Source organism: Pongo pygmaeus, chromosome 4, assembly GCF_028885625.2.
Source record: "Pongo pygmaeus isolate AG05252 chromosome 4, NHGRI_mPonPyg2-v2.0_pri, whole genome shotgun sequence".
In the NCBI taxonomy this organism is placed as follows: domain Eukaryota; kingdom Metazoa; phylum Chordata; class Mammalia; order Primates; family Hominidae; genus Pongo; species Pongo pygmaeus.
The window spans coordinates 165,739,169-165,759,058 of NC_072377.2; the positions used below are offsets into that span (position 1 = coordinate 165,739,169).

Sequence of the window (19,890 nt, forward strand, 5' to 3'; positions counted from 1 at the left end):
ACCCAAGAAAATATTGACAAGCTTTCTTATCAAGTAAGATATATTGGGACCAAAGTTGACATGGAAAAATAAATACATAAGAATAGGTAGAAAAACAGTGACTAGGAAGAGCTATGAAGGGGGTATAGTCCTATTGATATTAACACTGTAAAGACTATAATTAAAATAGTATGGTAGTGCCTTATGAGGATACAAACAGACCAACGGAATAGAAATCTATAGAAATCTAGTATATTAAAAAGGTTGTATCTCAAATAGCTAAGGAAAAGACAGTCTTTTAAATAAATGATGTTGGGCAACTGGATAACCATTTTTTCACAAATAAACAGATTCCTTCTTCATGTCATAAACAGGAAAATAAATGGATCAGAATTCTAAATGTAAAATAATGTAACTTTACTGGAAGAAAATATGGGTGAGTTCTCCTATATTCTAGGTTTATGAAAAAGTTTTTAGCTGATACTAGAAAGTCCAGATGTGATAAAAGATTGATAAACTGACTACATATGGCAAAAATACCAGAAGCAAAGTCAAAAGACAAATGACAAACTGGAAAAGAAGGAAAAATAATCATTCTATAGCAAAATGAACAAAAGAAAAGGAGAGGCAATTTATAAAATAATATAAGCATGGGCCTTGAACATATGAAAAGCTATTAAAGTTAATTCACATTAAGATAAACGGAAGTTAAAATTCACTGAGATACTATTTCTCACTTAGATGGGCAAAAAACTCAAAGCTTGACGATATAGTTTGTTCATAGGGCTGTGGAAAACATGAATTACTGGTAGGCATGCAGATTGGTCAGAATGCAAAATCCTTACTGAGGGAGATTTGGCAGCAGTTAATAAAACCATACATGCATCTGTCTTTCACCTCAGCAGCCCAGTTCTAGGAATTTATCCTGAAGATACATATATATGCATGAGGCTACTCATTAAAGTAATAACTGTAGGAAACCACCAAAATGTCTAAGCATAGGACACTGATTGATTAAACTATAACCCCATACATTCAATGAATACAATGCAGTTGTAAACAAAGAATGAGGAAGATCTCTATGAACTGATGTAGAGTGACCTCTGAGATACATTGTTAGGTGAAAACAAAAGCAAATTGCAAAGGAGCTTATGTGCTACCTTGTATAAAAGAAAGAAGTAGTAAGAGAATATGTGTATATCTACTTATCTTTACAAAGAGAAACCCAGGAAGTCAATGACAAGAACAACATTGGCTCCCCATATGAGGTAGGGGAATGAAGCAGAAGAAATACAGGAGGCAGTGACACTTTTCTGAGCATATGTTTTTGTATAATTTTGATATTTAGATGTAGGTTAATGTTCTCTATATTCAATAAAAAATTAAATTGACAAAGGTGGGAAGGAGAAAAATATAAAACTGAAAACAAACTCAACTATATTTCAAACAAATAACATAACCTCACTAAAGGGGAGAGGAAGAAGAAACTAACTCAATTAATACAGGGTATTTGACTGTATACTCCTAGTTTTACATAGGATTTCTTTTTATTTATTTATTTTTAAAGAAGTCTTGCTCTGTCACTTAGGCTGGAGTGCAGTGGCAAGCTCTCAGTTCACTGCAGCCTCTGCCTCCGGGGCACAAGCGATTCTACTGCCTCAGCCTCCCAAGTAGCTGGGATTACAGGTGTGTACCACCATGCCCAGCTAATTTTTGTATTTTTAGTAGAGATGGGGTTTCACCATGTTGGCCAAGCGGGTCTCGAACTCCTGACCTCAGGTGATCCACCCTCCTCGGCCTCCCAAAATGCTGGGATTACAGGACTGAGCCATTGCGCCCGGCCTACAAGGATTTCAAGGGCTCACGAAACATTTATTAAAATAGGCCACAGGCTAGCCATAAAGCAAGTCTCAAAAAATTTTGAAGAGTTGAAATGATAGACATGTTTTCAGACCATAATAGATATAAGCTAGAAATAAGTAACCAAAGGATAACTAAAAAACATTTTCCCCTAGGTTTGAAAACCAAGCAATAACTTCTAAATAACCCATGGACCAAAGAATAAATCAAAATGGAAGTTTCTAAAATATCTTAAATTACATGAAAATGAATATACGGCATATCAAAATGTATGGGATGCACCTAAAGCTATGATCGGGGAAACGATAGCCTTAAATGCCTATATGAGAAAAGAAGAAAGGCTAAAAACCAATTGTTTAAGTATATTTTACAAGAAGATAAAATAAAGAGCGAATGAAACCCAACAAATGTAAACGGAAGAAGGTCAATAAAATATAAAAAGTATAGTAGAAAGAATTTTAAAAATCCAAAATTTGGTACTATAAAAAAGCTAACTGATAAAACTGAAAAAAAGAGAAGAAACAAATAACCAATAACCAATAGAATGAAGGGAACTTAAGGAATATTAAAAATTCAACTGATATTTTAAAAATAATACCATTGGAAGATATGAGCACATTTGTATCAATAAATTTAAAAATTTATTTAATAATAATTCTTCTAGGATACAAACCTAGAAAAATAAAGCCTCTTTTTTATAAGAAGAAACAGAAAATCTGAATCGTCCTATATTTATTAAAGCAATTGAATTCATTATTTAAAACATTCCCACACACACACACACACACACACACACACACAAAATCAGGGCCCACGTGGCTTGGCTCATAATTTCTTCCAAGAGCTAAGGAGTACCATCAATCTTATACAAGTTGTTTCAGAAAACATAAAAATAGAAAACACTTCCCAATTTATTTTATGAGGCCAGCAGAGCATTGATACCAAAAGCAGATGAACTTCTTAAATAAAATGAAAGAAAAATCCAAAAGTATATTATAGGTCAATCTTTTATAAACATAAAAGCAACAATCCTAAACCAAATATTTCCAGACAAATCCAGAGATTGATAGAAAGACTAATACATAATGACCAGGTGGCATACATTCCAGGAATGCAAGGCTGGCTTCATGTTAGAAAAGCAACTAATGTATTTCAACATAAAGAGGTTTAGAAAAAAGAGGAGATAAGTCATATAATCACTTCAATAGAAGTAGCTATGTGTATGTGGGAACTGGTAAGGGTTAAAGTGAGCTGGGGATACGTTTAGTTTCAGTTTAGTGAAATATTTTTACATGGCTTGTGGTCAGCCTTGAGTACTTAATTGCCTTACTTACTGAGTAATTAATTGCCAGCTTTCCAAGGGCAGAAGTGGCTTCTAGGCATACCCTATTGCCTGCTGCATTGATTTAGATGTCAACACAAAACAAAGAGGATTATCTAAGCAAACACATAAGCTACCACAAACAGAGCACTGACAAAAAAAAAAAGCTGTTAATGAATGTTGCCAATTCAAAGAAGATTTAAGCTTACTATACAACTTAAAATGAACTGAAAATTTGCAGTTCATTAAAAAAAATCTGATAGATTTCCCCAAATTTGACAAATTGTGAACTTAAACTTTTCTAAACTATATTTAAAAAGTTTTGGTCAAACATACTATAACAAAGACCAATCTATTTCTCCATAAAGTGAGAATACAAAATTGTTTCCATATGAAGGGGCAATTCAAGAATGTCCAGCAAAAGGACATAGGAACAAAACAATGCAGGGGTGTGATGAGCAGTGAATTCATATTATTTTTCTCAAGTTTTTTTCATTTTGTAATATTTGGGATTATTTTTTAGCTTTAAAATTTTATACTTTTCTGTAATTTATTTTCTCATTTTCAGTAATTACTCATTTTAAACTTAAATTTGTTTAGTATTATTTTCTTAAGTAGAACCCCCAAAATTGAATTAAGCTTTAGAAAGTACAAAAATCTGTATATGCCTGCATTTACTAGTATTAAAATAAGTTCAAATATTAAGTGTTATTTTGAGTAGAACAACTGATACTCTCCAACAACCGTGGTGGGAATGTAAATTGGAATAATTACTTTAAGAAAACTGTTTAGCAGTATCAATTAAAACTCAGCAACTTCACTCCTAAATATATACCCAACAGAAATACATATATATACATGTGCTAAAAGATATGCCCAAAACTGTTCATAGGAGCATTCTTCATAATTGCCCCAACCCGGAAACAATCCAAATTTCCATCAAGAGAACATGTAAATAAGTTGTGGTGTACTCACATGATAGAAAACCACACACAAATGAAAATTAACAAATGACTATAGCATGAGGCAACAAAAATGAATCTCATAATGAGATTTCTGAAACTTTCTTAGCTCCCTTAGTGTCTCAGGAAGTTTTTCACAGGTGCCACCACACCAAAAGAAATACATAATAGTTCTGATTATTAAGTAGTAAGGTCCCAATAGCTTAATACTTTGTTTTTTTGAGAAAGAGTGTTGGTCTGTCACCTAGGCTGGAGTGCAGTGGCTCCATATGGGCTCACTGTAATGTCCACTGCCTGGGTTCATGTGATTCTCCTGCCTCAGCATCCTGAGTAGTTGGGATTACAGGCGTGCACCAACATGTCCTGATAATTTTTGTATTTTTAGTAGAGATGGGATTTTGCTATTTGGCCAGGCTGGTCTTGAACTCCCGGCCTCAAGTGATACGCCCACCTTGGCCTCCCAAAGTGCTGGGATTACAGGCGTGAGACACTGCCTCTGGCCAATACTTATGTTTTAATAACTTAGCGGTCATGTTAAAAATACACATGAATTGAAAGAAAAAACTGATATTTTTCATTCTTAAATAACCACAAGAAATTACTAATAGGATTTCTGTGCCTGTTGGGCATATCAGCGCTTCTTGAATATTGGAATCAGATTGGATTTAGCCACCCTCATTTCATATTGACTTTTGTGTGTACTTGCTTTTAATCACTCTTGAAAATCTGGTGTTAAAAGATAAAACATCAAAAGAAATGTAGCACAATCTAATGTCGAAACTGAACTACCAGGAGCTATTATTTCATTCAGTGTCTGAAAGTTGTCAATTATCATTATGTGACTCTAAAATTTAAAACATATCCTGCTGTTTCCTTATGAGCACATTGTGGTACCCTGGGATGCTTTAGCACACAGTTTGGGAACCATGACTGTGGACATGACATTAAGCAAAAGAGCCAGACACCAAGGAATATATCAGTGTGATTCCATTCATAGGTTTTAAGAACAGGCAAACTTAGTTCTTGGTGTTGGAAATTAGGAATGTGGTTACATTTGTGAAAAGGGAGAGGGTGGTGACTGGGAAGAGGCATACCAGGACCTTCTCGAAAGCTGGTAGCATTTTATTTCTTGATCAAGTGGTAGCTACGTGGTTGTGTTTACTTTGTTACAGTTCATCAAGCTGTGCACTTAAGATTAGTTCATATTGTGTTATAAATGAATAAAAATTTTTTAAAAAATAAAGTAAAACCATTCTAAACAACAAAACGTAAGAAATCACACCTGAAAGCACAGAGCCCCCTGTGATACCCAAGCCAAATTAAATACCTCTTCCTTCAGAGCATTAGTCACTATTCTACAATTATGTGCTAACATTTTGAGGTCTCTGGCTAGACTGTGAGCTATGAGTGGATGGTCACCATGTCTCATTTATGTCTAATTCTCTAGTGCTTCAAATATGATGACATGAAAGACCATTAGTTGTTGTTTAAATAAAAAACACTTAAAAAAACACATATACTAACAAAATTTGGTACACACTGATGTCTTTTCTCTATCTTATATCAATGCCCCAAGTACTACTGTTTTTATGATCCATCTGTGGTCTTTCTTTTAAAAATATTCTTTTGCTTTGTGGACACTCATTTCTAATCTCCAAAGAGAATACATTTCTAAAAGAAGGGAACACACACACACACATATTCCCTTTAAGAATTTATTTATATATATATCACAGAGTTCCAATGCTATTGAAAGGGTAGTGCATAAACTAGTGTCAGTCCACAAACTGTTTACTATTGGGTTGTAGCAAGTTAAGTACAGGCATTGAAAATAGGTATTTAGAAATGAGTGCCTAAATTTGATTCTAGTACAATATCCAAGCATGTGCTCAGTAACTTGCCGTGTTGAGCAGGCTAGGTACCAATTTGGGTATTGTCAAACTCACATGGTGAGTTGTATATGACATGAACTATATACTAGTCATTCATGACAGAACTAGATATTGGTCCAAGATAGATTGGATAGAAATATCTGGTTCTTCCTCATAGGTAGTTTTTAAGGTTCTGCCATTGACAATTAAAACTGGAAAAGACCAGTCCCATTATTTTACCAATGGGAGAACTAAGACCTAGAGTTAGTTCACCCAGCTTCTGATCGCCAAGCTAGTAGTTTTTACTCTATAATGCCACCTGTATTCCTTAATGAGTGAGGGTCTGGGATAAAATCAATATTATGATTGCTACTATTAGCAGTAGTAGCAACTGTAGCTACTACTAATACATATCCAGCGCTTATTAGGTGCCACCACAAAAAATTGCTATTTTTATGTCAAAAATGGTCAAGTATTTATAATTTCACATGGTTCAACTCATATGAAATGCTGATTACAATGTCAAGTGTTTTTAAGTCTTAAAGGAGCATCTGCAGCCAGACTTTTTGGGTTCCCATGTTGGCTCTGTCTCTTCCTGCCACATTGTGGCTGGCAAGTTAGTTACATTTTCTCTGGTATAAGTTCCTACATCCACAACATGGAGCTAATAATAGTAACTATCTCAGAGATTTATTGAGGCTTAAATGATCCTATGCGGTTGAAGCCCTTGAAATAGCAACTGGCAGATAGTAAGTGCTCAGTTAATGTTAGATGTTCTGGCTACTTCCAATATTACCTCTTTGATTAATTCTCAGGACAATCTTGTGAGGTAGAAACATTTTATCCTCAGTTTATAGATAAGGAGACTGGAGCTCAAAGAGAGTAATTTGAACTGTTGTCTGCATGATTGCAAGCACATTCTCTCTCTGTCTTACATGCTAATTTTCAGTTCAGTGCCTGTTAAATCAAGTCTAATATTTCCTGGGGCATTTCATCAGAATTGCCAATATTTGAGTGTATCTAGCTTCTGGGATTCTATAATAGTTATGTAAAAGACAATGCAAGCTATTTTATCGTCTAAGGAAGAGAAGCAAGTTTCACTATTTATCTGTTTTTAGGTCTCCAGATTCACAAGAATATTGTAAGCAATAAATAAGCTGATAACAGCTTCTGATTTTATAACAGTACAGTCCTGCAGTGACCCCTTATGTATTGCTGCTACTTCCCAAAGAACCCCCAAACTTCAGTTAGAACTGTCCCCTGGATTACTGAGAGGGAAAACTCCATGTGGCACCTGCTAACAAGAACCTGTGCCGTTAAACTTGGTTAGTGTTTTATACAAGACCAAAGAAACACTGTCTTCTCTTTTTCTCCTTAAACAGAATAAGTAGTCGAGAAATTCCTTTGAGAAGCAACAAGATTTGATTGAATTTTTCAGAATTTCTTATTATTCTGTCAAGTTCACTTGACAGCAAAGGACAAACTGCCTTTCAAATGCTGTAAGTGAATGCATCAGCAATTCAGAAGGAAAAACGCGGGTTATTAAGTAGGAACAAGTCTCTCTGAATATATTTACACCAGCTCATGGAAACCATTGTCCTCAGAAACCTCTGCAAAAATCTATTTTCTAGTGTTGGTATTGCTTTAAGTTTGACAGATGATGGTAAAATACAATGAAATTACCTTTGAGCTCTGATATGTACATCAGCGCCCACATCTCTCACAATTTGATTTTTTATTTTTCCAACACAGCCATCTATTTTCAATATTATCCCTGCACACTCCAGGTTCATGCCTGGGGAAAATAACTATTTATGCTTAAGTCATACTTATATGCAGAATTTACACTATATGTAAACATACATACATACAATCCACATGTGTAAATACATATTAGTTAAGAGCTGGAAGGAACCTTTCAGATCTTCAAGTCTTCTTTACTGTCACATTACAAATGAAGAATCTGAAGCCCCAACAGAAATGCTATTGAGAAGGCCACACAGAAACCTGACTTCAAAGTGAGATTTGAGAGAATAAGAATGTAGCAAGTTCCTACTATGTTCTGAGGGTTACAGGAGGCATATTCCATTCATAAGTTCTTATACCATTTCTATGAAGTTGGTATCACTCCCATTTGATAGATGAGAAAATTGAGGCTTAGAAAAGTAGCACAGCTAAGAAAATAGCACAGCTAATAAATGGCACAAATGAAATTAATGCACTGATGTAACTAGGTTCTTTCTAGCATACCAGCATTTCTCTAAATACATTCACTGCCATATCACTGACATAATTTTGCTAATCCACGTGCCAACTGTATTTTAACTTTTGTGATTAATTAATGTAAACATTTATAAAGGAAAAGTTTATCACCATTTAAATAGCACGCCATAAAGAGAAGAAAACTATTGCTGAGTTTTAGCTGGACCCTGCTGCTACCTAAAGACATCGAAATTGCATCCAGCTCTCTTTGTTGAAATGGGAGATTAGTAATGCCTAGAGAGGTATTAAAGGTCTAGTCACACCAAAATGAGACTTAACGATGGAAAAAGAGTTCAGGGGGAAAACTTTTACTATGCGATCTAGATATTTGATATAATATGTGAGTATCACCTAAAGTCATCTTTGTCCTACCTAAGATCATTTTTGGTTCTATCTTGGTACCTGTTCTTCACTTTGAGAAACACTGCAGTACATATAGTAACTGGGCATGTTCTCCAGGTCACGGTTCTGGAACTCCATCAGAATCACCTGGAGGCCTGTTTAAAACAGATTTCTGAGTCATCCCGAGTTTCTGACTCAGCATGTCTGCAGCAGGGCCTGAGGTTTTGCCCTTCTAATAGTTCCTGAGTAATTCTGATACAGCTAGCCCAGGAAGCATATTTGGGAACCACCGCTCTAGGTTGTACTTGGGGAGGAGGAGGTAGAGAACATATGGTAGCATGTGTGTGAAGATTTCACCATCAATCTTGCTTGTGAGTGGAGGGATCTGGAATTTTTAATTAAGCAGATGAGGCAAAGAAACAATGCATTCTTGTGTTCCTGTGTCACTTCTTCAATTTAATGAGTTCAGATAGGTACTGCACCATACCAGAGCGACCTGCAAAAACTTTACCTGACAGACAAAAGTACCTCCTCTCAAATAACACAAGTTGTTTTCAGGCTGCTAACTATCTGCAAGGCTCCCTGCGTTGGCAACAGCAGCCAGTGATCACTAATACCGAAAGCAGAAAATGAGATTCGCCTCCTTTTCTCCAGACGTTTAAGACAGTACTTAATAAACAAAAAATGCCATATCCATTAATATTCTTTCTCATCTGGTTCTCTTAGTAGTAACTAGCAATTATTAAGTGCCTTCTGTGGGCCAGTTATTGAATTGTACTGGTAATTACACACACACACACACACACACACACACACACACACTCTTTTAATGTGAGCATTTGACAGGTGAAGTAACTTGCCAAGGTTACACAATTATAGGAAGTAGAACTGGAATTCATAGGCAAGTTTTATTCTAAAGCCCATGTTTTTTTTCTACTAAACCACACCCACTCCTATTCTGACTACCCAACTTCATCTCTTAATAAAAGTGTATTTTATAAAAAATGAAAAGAAGAAAAGTCTCCAGAAGCTTAAACTTTGTAGTCAAAAGAATTGTAAAACAATGTCACCAGAAAATGAGAAATCAGTGATATTTAATCAGCAGAAAAGCTAGAGCTCCCTAGGTTCAAAGCAAAATTTAAGAATGCCTGGCTAAGTTTTACTTTAAGGAGAGTGGGTAAATGGGTAGAATCAGTCTCAGGAATCCAATGAGTTTTAGTTTACTTTTGAGTCACAAAAGAAATTTTCATTCCCTTCTGACATGGCAGAAGCTATTTGAAGAATGAAAGCGGTAGTAGAAGCAACTCTGGGCTGGGTGCGGTGCTTATGCTTGTAATCCCAGCATTTTGGGAGGCTGAGGTGGGTGGATCACCTGAGGTCAGGAGTTCGAGACCAGCCTGGCCAACATGGTGAAACTCCGTCTCTACTAAAAAAAAAAAAAAAAAAAAAATACAAAAATTAGGCATGGTGGTGCACGCCTGTTATCTTAGCTACTTGGGAGGCTGAGACGGGAGAATTGCTTGAATCCAGGAGGCAGAGGTTGCACTGAGCTGGGATTGCACCACTGCACTCCAGCCTGGGTGACAGAGCAAGACTCCATCTCAAAACAAAACAAAATAAACAAGAAGCAGCAACACTGGATTCAGAGCCCTGAGCCTTGGACTCTGGTGTCCTTTTGTCTCAGTAATTCAGACTTCATTTCTCTAGGTCCTAGTTTTATCATCTGTAAACTAGGCAGCTGGACTAAGTTCCATTCCATTCCTCAAAGCTCCGTTCCTTTGAAAGGCAGCCTCCTTCACTGGACTTACCAGTATCGCATGCTTCAAAAGATAAGTCTCATCGTTTAGCACGAGAGGAGTATGATTTAATTGTAAAGACAGCATGTGGGTTTCAACCTTCAGTTTCTCAAGAGCCTATTAATCCACTCATATGTGATGTTATACTGCTATACTCTTTAAAAATACATGGTGAAAACCTGAGGAGGGATCCTGAACCCTTAAATCCATATAAATAGACTCTAAGAAATGAATTATCTAACAGTTTTTTAAAAAGTCATCAATGGATGAAATGACAAACTCAGTAGGTGTTATTAAGAGTAATTATAGTAACATCTAGACAGAAAACAACATCTGTGATTTGCCTGATTAATGGCTTAATGTAACAGTACATCTGTTGATGGAATAATACTCCAAGCACTCTTGACTGTACATATGCAAGATCTGGAAACAGAGAAGAAACTGTGGAAGAAGGAAGTAGCAGAGTGCCAGATTGGCTTTTGGAGGTCAAGCTCCTCTCCACAGTTCTCAAATTCTCCTCTGCCTACCTTGGCCAGAATTGCCTGGCAAATTCAGAGAAAAACCAAATTCCACCAGACACATGCATGCACTCCCGTAGGCAAAATAACTAGCGGCTCAGTATAACTTTTATTTTTAACATTACTTTTCACCTTAGGGTTAGGGATAGTGTCACTCCAGCCTTAATAGCAGGCTACAGGACTGTCCTAAATGTATTCATCATAGACCTGCATGCATGGGGCTTTTTTTTCTTTTTTTTTCTGGAAGGAATAACTCATACTTAGGGAACAAACACATTTTTCTTTAAGCAACAGTTTTCTCCTTTGAACTCAAAGGAAAGTCAAACTTCCCACCTATAGTTGAAAACTACTGCAATATGGCAGCTTCAGAGTTTATCAAGATGAAATTGGGAAGCCATGTAATGATCTCATTCTCTTCCTCAAAGCTGTAGTTTCTTTCTGCTTTGAGAAGAAGGCTGTAACTCCATCTGCTTCCTCAGGCTGGGCTGGATGAATGCAGGATAGCAGGATATATTATTTATCATAAAATGTATTCAGGCACATTCAGGCTGCAAGCCCTGTTGGGTAAGGAAGTAGCATTTGCCATCAGCTTATCATAATGAAATCAATTGACGAAAAATAAAACATTCTGTTAGAAAAGAAATGTGGATCTCGCACCCAGCAAGCCAAATTAAATTTCAAATGCAGTGTAAAGAATAGTAGTTATATCCTGGGCCTAATTCAGAACTTAGACTTGATGATTCTAAGAGGCAATTACTCCCCCATTATATAGGTTAAGGCCGGGATGCTTTTACTTACCCCAGCAAAGTTGACGTCCCTATTGAGCAGGCTCCAGTAGAAGAAAACAGTGCTTGAAAGTGGTGGTATTTCTCTCACACACCTTGGCTAAAATAGTTCTCTTTCCTATGGAATTTTTCATTTTTCTGATTATATCTGATTATGTCAAGGCAAGGCCTCAAGCTAACACTCCCTCAGAAACTTAGAGAAGATGACACACTGAAAATAAATAACTGTGACCAATGAAAGAAAAAGGAAAAATAAGCTGCCTCACTAGGCCCAAGAGTGAAAGAGAAGAATAGCAAGTCTGTGAATGTGAGGCCGAGTCCCAAAACAGTGAAGGCAGTGTTCTTCGACTTGGCTGAACATTTACATTGTTAGACATGGCTCTTGCATAAATTTCTACTTTCTGTGAATCAATGAGCCAGCAATATCAAAATTCATAGTGATTTTTATTCTCTACGCATGGTACAAAATGACTTTGTCCAGCTACCTTTGGTAATGCATGTAATTAAGTGTGAGACAATTATAACCTTGTAGCTCTCTTCAGGGGGCCTGAAATATAATTCAGTTGCTGGGTTTCAAGGACACTTAAGAAAGAAAGGACTCTCTGCAGTGACTTTTATATGCATGCTGCTGAAGAATTTACCCTCAAAGCTTCAGAAGTCTCATTTTGCAGTAGTCATAGTTTTTATTGATTACTGTTTGATTATACAAAATAAGGAAAGTGGGACCAATATATTATAGTGGCAGATTATGTGAATGGTACAAACATACAGAAAATCAGAATTATTAATGGGCTTATTGATAGCTTTGATTCATACCCTAAAATGAGATTTTCATGCATAATCCTTTTATTAAGTTACCTACAACTAAACTAATTGGCATAAATGTCATGAGCAAGCTGCCGTATTGATGGATAGTTATTGATGGGTCCATAAATAAAAGAGAAGGTAGAATGAGCAATAAGTTGATTTTAAGGGTAGTAAAAAAGAAATATTACCAAACTTAGGAACAAAAGGTGTTGGAAAGAAGTGAACATAATATCTAACTTCATGAAAATCTTTACATAAGATTTTGGTTGGTTGTTAGAGTAATTGTGAACTTTGTATGTACCTACAGATCTTATCAGAATACCAAGAAGAAACATGGACATAGGAAACACTTTACAAGAGAAGAAACACCCACACCATCTAAAATCTGCATCGCTGTGTGTGTAAGACACAAGCTAGGAATTTTTAAGAACATGAAATTTGCCTATGCTTTAGACAGTCTAGAATTTTTAAAAGAGCGAGTTGGCATTTCAAAATTCTCCATCTGCTAAAGAGAAGAATGCTTAAGTCCCTGTTCCTTTACTTCCCTTCACTCAGAGTGCTCTGGCTTCTAGGGACTAGTGTGGTCTAGAATCACAGATACAGTTAAATTGCAGAATATTGCACTAGTGGGTAACTAGAGGTTATTTAGTGCAGCCCCCTTGTGCCATGGAGGAGAATGCTGATGCTCAGAGAAGTGAATACAATTGCTCAAAGCCACATGGGAATTCGGTGGTGAACATGGGACCTCAAACCACATCGTCTTTTTCCTAAGACTAGTATATTTCCATCACTGGTCTTTCTCCTAAGACCAGCTCTTTCCCATGATCACTTTCCCAGTAAAGAGAGAGGCACATGCAATTTAGGAACAAATGTGTCTGTAGCATCCCTTGGGTTTTCACGCTAACCAATGAATAGAGAGTCCTCAAATATGTTCATTTTCCAAATTGCCTGGAAATAGTAAATACTAACAGACATATGGCAAATTATTTATAAAATGTGTTGAAATTAAGTGACACTGTCTGGCTAATTAGAACCCTAACAAATAATAGATAAGAAATGCTATGTTCAGTTTTTATTAGAGAGACTTTCTTTTGTTAGGCTGCTGGAATTTTGTAATAAATCATATTTTAAAAATCACACTCACAGAGTTTTACTTATAGTTCCTATTTCCAGCAGGCAATCTTTCTACACTAAAGCAATTTAGCATTTTTGTATGTATTTGCATTTCTTATTCACCACATCATGCTTTTCATTCCTGATTTTTACACAGTGTGTCATGTCTAGCTTTTATATTCTTGCTGCCCAAACTAGTCAATTAAAGAAGCAATGGTAGACAGAGGCTTTTGCTCCCATCCCCGACACCAGTACCACACAACCAGGGTGGATTTCATAATCTTAAGACTACCTTCTACAAGCTATGCAAGTGTTATTGGTGGTAATTTTTATTTTTTAATTATACTTTAAGTTCTGGGATACACGTGCAGAACATGCAGGTTATGTAGGTATACACGTGCCACGGTGGTTTGCTGCACCCATCAACCCATCACCTACATTAGGCATTTCTCCTAATGCTATCCCTTCCCCTAGCCCCCCAACCCCCAACAGGCCGCCATGTGTGATGTTTCTTCCCTGTGTCCATGTGTTCTCATTGTTCAGCTCCCACTTAAGAGAACATGCGGTGTTTGGTTTTCTATTCCTGTGTTAGTTTGCTAAGAATGATGGCTTCCAGCTTCATCCATGTCCCTGCAAAGGACATGAACTCATCCTTTTTTATGGCTGCATAGTATTCCATGGTATGTATGTGCTACATTTTCTTTATCCAGTCTATCATTGATGGGCATTTAGGTTGGTTCCAAGTCTTTGCTATTGTGAACAGTGCTGCAATAAACATACGTGTGCATGTGTCTTTATAGTAGAATGACTTATAGGGTGTATACCCAGTAATGGGATTGCTGGGTCAAATTGTTTTTATGGTTCTAGATCCTTGAAGAATCTCCGCACTGTCTTCTACAATGGTTGAACTAATTTACACTCCCTGTTGGTGCTAATTTTTACTGAGTACTTTGTGCCAGCACCATGTTAAGTGCTCTACATACTTTGACTCATTTAATTCCCTCAAAAACTTTAATAGATTGACACAATTATTCTTATTCTACAAGAGAGAAAATGGAGGAAAAGGAATAAAATAACTAGGAAGCATCTGGGACTCGAACTACAGATTGTTTAACCATTAACCTATGAAGGACGTCTGAGTTATTTCCAGCTCTGTTATAAAGTTGCTATAAACATTTGGGCACAGGTTTTGTGTGAATAGAAGTATTTTTCTAGAATAAATGCACAGACAAAAGTTTAATTCCTGGATTGTATGCTATGTTTAGTATTTTAATAAATGTGTGTTTAATATTTTAATCCTAGATGTATTTGCACATTTAGTATTTTAAGAAACTGCGATATTCTTCCAGAGTGACTATACCATTTTACATTCTTACCAGCAACGTATGAGGGCCCTAGTTTCTCCACATCCTCACCAGCATTTGGTGTTGTCACTACTCTTTAGTTATTTCAATAGGTGTATAGCAATATCTCATTTTGGTTTTAATTTGCATTTTCCTAATGGATAATGATGTTGAGTATCTTTTTATGTGCTTATTTCTCAGTTATATATTTTGTTTGGTGAAATATTTCTTAATGTCTTTTGCTTATGTTTTAATTAATTTTTTTTGTTTTGTTTTTTAGTTTTGAGTGTTCTTTATATACTATTCCTTTGTTGGATACGTGGTTGGGAAATGTTTTCTTTCAATCCAAAACTTATCTTTTTATCCCCTTCACAGGGTATTACATAGACCAAAAGATTTATTTATATCAATTTTTAAAGCAATATTGAATGAATTTTTCTTTGCACTCTTTGCATACTTCTAAAATCTTAAATATTTATCCTATTTTCTCTAAAAATTTTGTACTTTTATGAATTACATTTAAGTCTATGATCCATTTTGAGTTAAATTTTGTATAAAGTGTAATATTAAGATCAAGGTTTCCTTGTGTGTTTATTTGGATTTTCAATTGTACTAGAATCACTTGTTTTATGACTGTCCTTCCTCCATTGAATTGTTCTTGTAACTTTGTAAAAAAAAAAATTAGTTGCATATTTGTGTGGATCTATTTCTGGATTTTGGCTTCTTTTCCATTGTTTATACCCCTGCCAGTACAAGTCTTGATGACTATAATCATATAAATCTTAAAATCAGGTAGATAGATTCCTTCCACTTTATTTTTTTTCAAAATTGTTTTAACTATAGCTGTATATTGTATGTAGATGATTTTTATAAAGTTGAGGGAGTTCTCTTGTATTTCTATTTTTCTGAGGTATTTTTTATTGTGAATGGGTGTTGAATTAGTTTTTTCTGCATTAATTCCATTTGAATTTAATTAATGCATTAATTGATATGATCATGTAATTTTTCTGTTTTAGCTTGGTAATGTGGTCTATTACATTGATTTTCAGATTTTTTTTATTATTATTATACTTTAGGTTTTAGGGTACATGTGCACAATGTGCAGGTTAGTTACATATGTATACATGTGCCATGCTGGTGCGCTGCACCCACTAACTCGTCATCTAGCATTAGGTATATCTCCCAGTGCTATCCCTCCCCCCTCCCCCCACCCCACAACAGTCCCCAGAGTGTGATGTTCCCCTTCCTGTGTCCATGTGTTCTCATTGTTCAATTCCCACCTATGAGTGAGAATATGCGGTGTTTGGCTTTTGTTCTTGCGATAGTTTACTGAGAATGATGATTTCCGATTTCATCCATGTCCCTACAAAGGACATGAACTCATCATTTTTTATGGCTGCATAGTATTCCATGGTATATATGTGCCACATTTTCTTAATCCAGTCTATCATTGTTGGACATTTGGGTTGGTTCCAAGTCTTTGCTATTGTGAATAATGTGGCAATAAACATACATGTGCATGTGTCTTTATAGCAGCATGATTTATAGTCATTTGGGTATATACCCAGTAATGGGATGGCTGGGTCAAATGGTATTTCTAGTTCTAGATCCCTGAGGAATTGCCACACTGACTTCCACAATGGTTTAACTAGTTTACAGTCCCACCAACAGTGTAAAATTGTTCCTATTTCTCCACATCCTCTCCAGCACCTGTTGTTTCCTGACTTTTTAATGATTGCCATTCTAACTGGTGTGAGATGGTAACTCATTGTGATTTTGATTTGCATTTCTCTGATGGCCAGTGATGGTGAGCATTTTTTCATGTGTTTTTTGGCTGCATAAATGTCTTCTTTTGAGAAGTGTCTGTTCATGTCCTTCACCCACTTTTTGATGGGGTTTTTTCTTGTAAATTTGTTTGAGTTCATTGTAGATTCTGGATATTAGCCCTTTGTCAGATGAGTAGGTTGCAAAAATTTTCTCCCATTTTGTAGGCTGCCTGTTCACTCTGATGGTAGTTTCTTTTGCTGTGCAGAAGCTCTTTAGTTTAATGAGATCCCGTTTGTCAATTTTGGCTTTTGTTGCCATTGCTTCTGGTGTTTTAGACATGAAGTCCTTGCCCATGCCTATGTCCTGAATGGTAATGCCTAGGTTTTCTCCTAGGGTTTTTATGGTTGTAGGTCTAACATGTAAGTCTTTAATCCATCTTGAATTGATTTTTGTATAAGGTGTAAGGAAGGGATCCAGTTTCAGCTTTCTCCATATGGCTAGCCAGTTTTCCCAGCACCATCTATTAAATAGGGAATCCTTTCCCCATTGCTTGTTTTTGTCAGGTTTGTCAAAGATCAGATAGTTGTAGATATGCAGCATTATTTCTGAGAGCTCTGTTCTGTTCCATTGATCCATATCTCTGTTTTGGTACCAGTACCATGGTGTTTTGGTTACTGTAGCCTTGTAGTATAGTTTGAAGTCAAGTAGCGTGATGCCTCCAGCTTTGTTCTTTTGGGTTAGGACTGACTTGGCATATATTGAACCAGCCTTGCATCTCAGGGATGAAGCCCACTTCATCATGGTGGATAAGCTTTTTGATGTGCTGCTGGATTTGGTTTGCCAGTATTTTATTGAGGATTTTTGCATTGATGTTCATCAAGGATATTGGTCTAAAATTCTCTTTTGGTTGTGTCTCTGCCTGGCTTTGGTATCAGGATGATGCTGGCCTCATAAAATGAGTTAGGGAACATTCCCTCTTTTTCTATTGATTGGAATAGTTTCAGAAGGAATGGTACCAGTTCCTCCTTGTACCTCTGGTAGAATTCGGCTGTGAATCCATCGGGTCCTGGACTCTTTTTGGTTGGTAAGCTATTGATTATTGCCACAATTTCAGCTCCTGTTATTGGTCTATTCAGAGATTCAACTTCTTCCTGGTTTAGTCTTGGGAGAGTGTAGGTGTCGAGGAATTTATCTATTTCTTCTAGATTTTCTAGTTTATTTGTGTAGAGGTGTTTGTAGTATTCTCCGATGGTAGTTTGTATTTCTGTGGAGTCAGTGGTGATATCCCCTTTATCATTTTTTATTGCATCTATTTGATTCTTCTCTCTTTTTTTCTTTATTAGTCTTGCTAGCAGTCTATCAATTTTGTTGATCCTTTCAAAAAACCAGCTACTGGATTCATTAATTTTTTGAAGGGTTTTTTGTGTCTCTATTTCCTTCAGTTCTGCTCTGATTTTAGTTATTTCTTGCCTTCTGCTAGCTTTTGAATGTGTTTGCTCTTTTCTAGTTAATTGTGATGTTAGGGTGTCAATTTTGGATCTTTCCTGCTTTCTCTTGTGGGCATTTAGTGCTATAAATTTCCCTCTACACACTGCTTTGAATGCATCCCAGAGATTCTGGTATGTTGTGTCTTTGTTCTCATTGGTTTCAAAGAACATCTTTATTTCTGCCTTCATTTCGTTATGTACCCAGTAGTCATTCAGGAGCAGATTGTTCAGTTTCCATGTAGTTGAGTGGTTTTGAGTGAGATTCTTAATCCTGAGTTCAAGCTTGATTGCACTGTGATCTGAGAGATAGTTTGTTATAATTTCTGTTCTTTTACTTTTGCTGAGGAGTGCTTTACTTCCAAGTATGTGGTCAATTTTGGAATAGGTGTGGTGTGGTGCTGAAAAGAATGTAGATTCTGTTGATTTGGGGTGGAGAGTTCTGTAGATGTCTATTAGGTCCACTTGGTGCAGAGCTGAGTTCAATTCCTGGGTATCCTTGTTAACTTTCTGTCTTGTTGATCTGTCTAATGTTGACAGTGGGGTGTTAAAGTCTCCCGTTATTAATGTGTGGGAGTCTAAGTCCCTTTGTAGGTCACTCAGGACTTGCTTTATGAATCTGAGTGCTCCTGTATTGGGTGCATATATATTTGGGATAGTTAGCTCTTCTTGTTGAATTGATCCCTTTACCATTATGTAATGGCCTTCTTTGTCTCTTTTGATCTTTGTTGGTTTAAAGTCTGTTTTATCAGAGACTCGGATTGCAACCCCTGCCTTTTTTTGCTTTCCATTTGCTTGGTAGATCTTCCTCTATCCCTTTATTTTGAGGCTATGTGTGTCTCTGCACATGAGATGGGTTTCCTGAATACAGCACACTGATGGGTCTTGACTTTTTATCCAATTTGCCAGTCTGTGTCTTTTAATTGGAGCATTTAGTCCATTTACATTTAAAGTTAATATTGTTATGTGTGAATTTGATCCTGTCATTATGATGTTAGCTGGTTATTTTGCTCATTAGTTGATGCAGTCTCTTCCTAGTCTTGATGGTCTTTACATTTTGGCATGATTTTGCAGTGGCTGGTACCGGTTGTTCCTTTCCATGTTTAGTGTTTCCTTCAGGAGCTCTTTTAGGGCAGGCCTGGTGGTGACAAAATCTCTCAGCATTTGCTTGTCTGTAAAGTATTTTATTTCTCCTTCATTTATGAAGCTTAGTTTGGCTGGATATGAAATTCTGGGTTCAAAATTCTTTTCTTTAAGAATGTTGAATATTGGCCCCCACTCTCTTCTGGCTTGTAGAGTTTCTGCCAAGAGATCCACTGTTAGTCTGATGGGCTTCCCTTTGAGGGTAACCCGACCTTTCTCTCTGGCTGCCCTTAACATTTTTTCCTTTATTTCAACTTTGGTGAATCTGATAATTATGTGTCTTGGAGTTGCTCTTCTCGAGGAGTATCTGTGGCATTCTCTGTATTTCCTGAATCTGAATGTTGGCCTGCCTTGCTAGATTGCAGGATATTATCCAGGAGAACTTCCCCAGAGTATTTTCCAACTTGGTTCCATTCTCCCTGTCACTTTCAGGTACACCAATCAGACGTAGATTTGGTCTTTTCACATAGTCCCATATTTCTTGGAGGCTTTGCTTGTTTCTTTTTATTCTTTTTTTCTCTAAACTTCCCTTCTTGC

The 19,890-nt window shown here is 36.4% G+C and overlaps 1 protein-coding gene across 3 annotated transcripts in view; it reads right to left on the reverse strand.

The window, feature by feature from the left end:
• ATP10B (ATPase phospholipid transporting 10B (putative)) overlaps positions 1–11,980 on the reverse strand; it is a 274,541-nt gene extending 262,561 nt beyond the window's left edge. For all 3 annotated transcript variants that reach the window (XM_054489517.1, XM_054489516.1, XM_054489515.1), the window contains exon 1: positions 11,710–11,980. The gene's annotated coding sequence lies outside the window, so the exon portion shown is untranslated. The remainder of the gene's footprint in view (positions 1–11,709) is intronic.
• Between the last annotated feature and the right edge of the window lie 7,910 nt (positions 11,981–19,890).